The following is a 5,519-nucleotide window of genomic DNA, read 5'->3' as shown; positions in this document are numbered from 1 at the left end:
GAAGGGGAAGAAGAAGCATATAGCTGAGGGTAAGTACTAATATCTGTAGTAAGATGTGTCTTACTATATTCTCTATGAAGGCAGCTGTCTTGTTCTTTATCACCCGTGGACTTACAGCTCACCCCTTCCAAATTCACACACAAGGAGAGCAGAGTTGAATGACAAATAAGAACTTGTGAAATCTCCTGAGGCCTGGGCAGTGATATCACATCAGACTTGGTCTTTCGAAATATTAATGATTTTTTTGGTAAATAAAAGTCACAGATGCTTAATTTAGAACATTTTAAAGATATAATGAGAAAGAACATAAAACTCAAACATAACCTTACCTGCAGAGATAATCATGGTTACCATTTTATAATATTTTTAGCTAGTCTTTTTACATAATTTGGATCACATTCTATATTCTATACATGAGCTTTATACCTTTCTTTTACTTCAAGTCATGAGCTTTTTCCAGCATTATAAAAATTCTTTGAAAACATCTTTTTAATAGCCACCTAATATTCTCTTATAAGAATATATTATGGGATCTTGAGTTCAGCCTAAGCCTTGATTGCTAATTAGCACCAGCTGAAGGCTGGAAAGCTACTCCTACTTGATTGCCTCACCGTCCTGTCTACCAGGATTCAGCTGCTGTGGAGGCAAACAGCAGGAGGAGGCCAGGGAGAGGCAAAAGAGCAGTTTTAGCACTGAAAGGAAGAATTTCCCACTGTTTGCTGACTTCTTGTCTCTGTCTCACAGCTCTGGAAGATACATTTGGTTCGGACTGAGACACATGATCAGGCCTTGGCCCTGTGGGGTGCCTTGCCTCCTATAGGTCCCAGCACACGCAGTCCGGCTGAGCAAACGGGATTGAGCTTCCCCAAAGTGACGACTCTGCAAATTGGTCGTGGATGGGGCAATGGGTCCCTTGCTGACTATAGAACGTTAACCTCTTACAAGGATAAATAAGTCAACACCATATTGTTACCTGATTTACAGTTACCTGTTTACCCGAAGCAGTAGGAAACACTTCTTCTGAGGTACAATCGTATAAAAAACATGAAGCGTACATGAGCTTTGCCTGGTTAAGTCGTTAGGTAATGCAGCCAGCCCTGTCTGCCCCAAGGGCTTGTGGGCCATGATGTCCAGTGTCTGGGTGACATGTGAGATTTACAGCTCTGGGAGGAATTTAGGCATCCTAGCTGGAAGAATGACAAATGTGGCCGGCCAAGCCACCTGCGGGCCTTGTGAGTGTGCATTTTCCTGATACATGTTCTGTTTACAAGGCATTTGACAATGCTGAATTCTTCTGTGGAACATTGATATTACCCCCGTGGTAAAAGCAGAGAAGTGGTGGGAACAGAGACTTGCCCAAGCATGGCGTGGAATTCTGTGTGGAGGAGGAAAACATGTAAAATAAGAAGTAACACAAAATGCAAAAAAGGAAACACAAATAGACAACAAACCTAAAAAAAAAAATATTTACCCTCACCAGGAATCAATTACATGCAGTTAAACCAAACTATCACATTTTACCTATAAAACTGAGAAAAAAAAATATTTGTAATAGAAAATTACCAGGGTGGGCAGAAAAAAATATTCTCATACAGAGAATGTTGGCAGCTGCATTAATTTGTATTTGATTATGAGACTCAAAAGACAACATCTAAAAGCCAACCCATTCGGTGGGTTACTCAACATCTTGTCATTTAGTCTAAGGAAAATATCAGAGCTGTCCTCAAGGATTTAGGTACAAGCATATTCATTCAGTGTTATTTGCAATGGCAAAGTATTGAAAACAGCTTCAATGTCCCAAAATAGGGAATTAGTTATTAATCACATGATAGACTATCAAATGGCAATTTGTAAAAAATCACTTTTGAAATTACTTTTTTTAATCACATGGAAAAATGCTAAGAAAAAGTAAGCTACTTTTTTTACAATTTTGTTTATAGCGATAAACAATAGCTATCTGTCTGTCTCTAATACATATGTACCTATATATTTCATACATATACATACAGAGAGAGAGACAGAGACAGAGACAGAGACAGAGACGGAGAATAGAAACAAAGAGACAAATGGGAATGAAGCAAATACACCTGAAGGTTAGCAGTAGCCTGAAGTCTTTCTTGCCACTCGATGGCAGTTTGGAAAATGTCCCTTACTACCCACATATAACCTATCTTAGTTTAAGAACAAGCCCAAAGTAAATGGATGAGGCTTTGAAACTTTGTTTAAAACGATCGTCTAGATCTGGTCCAAATGATTTGTGAATTACTTGTGCATTAATGTATTGATCATAAAATAGAGGATTTCAGACATGGTTTGGTCTTAGATTTCTTTGATGGAGGAGTGGGGATCTCTATCACCTGAAGTTCCCTTGACATCACAAAAGGCAAGAAGAGTGTATGGTCAGAGTTTCAACAGCCCTACAGGAATCCTGTGTTCTAGTAGAGAGGCTACAGAGGTGGACCCAAACCTGGACTTTCTTTGGTTTTACCTGAAATTGCATCAGTTCTGTCATGTAGGTTGTCAGATCAACAACTCGACATCTGGTTAGATATGTCTTTGACTAATAAAGAAATTGGGAAATGAATTAAATGATCCTGAGCAAACCATATAGCTTGGTATGCAGAAATCTTCCAAAACAATGGGTCTCTTAAGAAAAATTAACACAGAGGGTTGGCAATAGTGAAAAAGCATTGGAGCTGGTCTTACACTCTCTGCTCTGCCAGTTTGCCTTTCTTCCTGTTTGCTCTTTCAGGACCAATGGTGGAAGTGTGGGTCTGGCTCCAAAGCTGCCATGCATCCAAGAACTGACGATGCCTTCCTCACAGAGGGAAATGTGAGAATTATATTTATAAACATAGCTCACCAAAATGTGCATACCCTACAGCCCAGCAATTCCACTCGAAGTGTATACCCAACGGAAGTGCTTACGTGTGTTCACCAAAAGACATACAAGACTGCTCATAGTAGCACTACTTATAATACCTCCAAACTGGAAACTACCAAATGATCATCAGCAGTGGACTATGTAAGTACATCGTGGTATATTCACACAATGGGATTTTATTCAGCAATGAGAATGACCAACCTAAAACCACAGGCCACAATAGTATGTTGAGTCAAGAAAGATGGGCATAAAATAATATAGGCCATAGGATTCCATTTAAAAAAATGTAAAAAACATGTAAAAGTTATCGACCCTGTTAGAGATTCGCCTTGAGTGTGTTAGGGACTAGAAGGGAGCCTGAGAAAGTATTTGGGGTGCTGGTAACATCCTGCAGTTCGATCTGTGCGATGGTTCACAAGTATGTTCAGTCTCTGAAAAATTCATCCAGCTCTAAACTTACAATGATGCTGTGTCTGTAATGTGTATTAGACTTCAATAGAAAGCTAAAAAGAGAATTAGTTTGGTACCTGGCACAAAGTGATATGACTTGTGAATATCATTACTAAAAAGAGAATTGGTTTGGTACCTGGCACAAAGTGATATGACTTGTGAACATCGTTACTGTAAAGCTCTTGTTTACTAGCAAAACCCTAGGTATGAGTCTAGACTAGGACAGGGAAATGAAGGCAGAGGGTAGGAAAGGAGAAGGAAGACAGACAGGACAAGAGGAATGTGGTAGATAGACGTCCAAGGTGCCCTGTGCCCATGACCCGTGCTTTATGGCATTTGTACCCTTTATGATCCCCTCCCCTTGCACGTGAGCAGGACCCGTGACTTGCTTCTAACCAATAGAATACGACAAAGGTGACAATATATATGTGATTATGTCCCAAAAGATGACAGTGCCCATCTTGCAGGATTCTCTCTCTCCCTGGCTGGGTGTGAGAAAGCAGCTGGCCACATTGGGAATCCCCATGTGGCAAGTAACTGTGGCAGTCTCCAGGATCTGAGAGCAGCTTCCAACCAACAGTCCTACAGCCTCCAGGACCTAAATACTGCCAATAACCATGTGAGCAGGGAACGGGTCCTTCCTGGTTGGGTGTCCAGGTAGGAGTGCAGCCCTGGCCAGCGCCTCAAGAGAAGCCTGTGAGACCCTAAGCAGAAGATTCAGCTAAACCTGCCAGGACTCCTGTCCCATGGAAACTATGAGACAATAAATATGTGTCGTTTTAAGCTGCTAAATGTGTGGTAAGTTGTTACACAGCAATAAGAAATAACAAGGAAGGCCAAACAGACATGAACATGGTGGGTACAAGATATATCTGATGCTATGAATTGAAATTGTGCCTCTAAATTTCCAAGCATTTCCATTTAAAATGACCCTGTGATCCGGACGTCGCTCCCATTACGACTGGCCATCTATCATCCCCCAGCAGGGCTAAACATGAAGTTAGCCATCGCGAAGGTCATCAGTCAGACACGCTGGAGTTGGATCTTGGTTCTGCTGCCATTGAACCTGTGAACATTCCTTAACTCTTCTCAGTAACAGTTGCTTTTGACTAATGGGGATAGTAATGTTTTGCCTGGCATGAGGCACACAACAAAGACTAGTTTTCTTCGTTCCTTACAAAGTAACAAGTTACTGCATTCAGAAACAAAGGGTTCAGACAGGGTAAGAGGCACTCTGGAACATTCTGGGCCCGCATGAAGCCGAGAAATGAAATTTGAGCCACCACACAAAGAAATGAAGCAAGATTCCCTTCAGTTTCAGGTTTGGATGATCCCTCAGAGAGAGAGGGCCCCAAATGTAGAAAACTTCTGTCTGGCAGCTGCACACACACACACACACACACACACACACACACACACACACACACACACACACCTCTACAATCAGCTACGCCAACTCCCCCACACAGAGATCAATAATATATCAGGGCAAGAGAGAAGGAAGTGGGCAGGGCAGTTTGCCAAAGGCAGAATCTGTGTGGGCTGGTGAGCTATATTTCTGGTCCAGTAAATCAATCTGTTTTGAACCAGCTCCTCCAACTCCATGACTGTAATTGGAGCTCCTTCCTCAGGGACTGTTTGTTACGTTCAAGGTCAGATGACGAGCACAGGTTTTCAGGGTTGTGCACAGTCGCTCTCCGCCTGCCTCTGGACAAAGCTCCGTAATATCTGGAGAATCCGTTAAAAACTAGTCCGTCTATGGGCTGTTGAAAAGGTGGGAGAAATAGGATTGGGTTCAGCTCCGAGAGCTCTCCTTGTTGGAGTTCCATAGCTCACTGCAACGTTCTCTCCAGGGCACCTCCCCTAGAACCAACTTCTGCATCAATCTGCTATTTGTTGAGTCTTACTGTAGCAGAGGTACCTGGGCACTGGCCCAAAAAAGAATCAGATAATAATAACAACAGGGGCTGTTTACTGAGTTCTGACTTGGTGCCAAGCACTGCGTCAACCAAGCATTTCACTGCATGACTTCACTTAAATCCACAACAAAACCGGAGCCATCTACACTGTCTGTTTTCACGGATGAGGAAACAAGTCCTGCAAGGTTAGGTAGCTTGCCTAAGGCACAGAGCCGAGAGTTGACACAGTCAGGATTTGAACTGAGGTCTTTCTGACACCAAAAGCC

Source organism: Pteropus vampyrus, unplaced genomic scaffold (assembly GCF_000151845.1).
Source record: "Pteropus vampyrus isolate Shadow unplaced genomic scaffold, Pvam_2.0 Scaffold238, whole genome shotgun sequence".
Lineage (NCBI taxonomy): Eukaryota > Metazoa > Chordata > Mammalia > Chiroptera > Pteropodidae > Pteropus > Pteropus vampyrus.
This window is presented reverse-complemented; position numbering follows the sequence as displayed.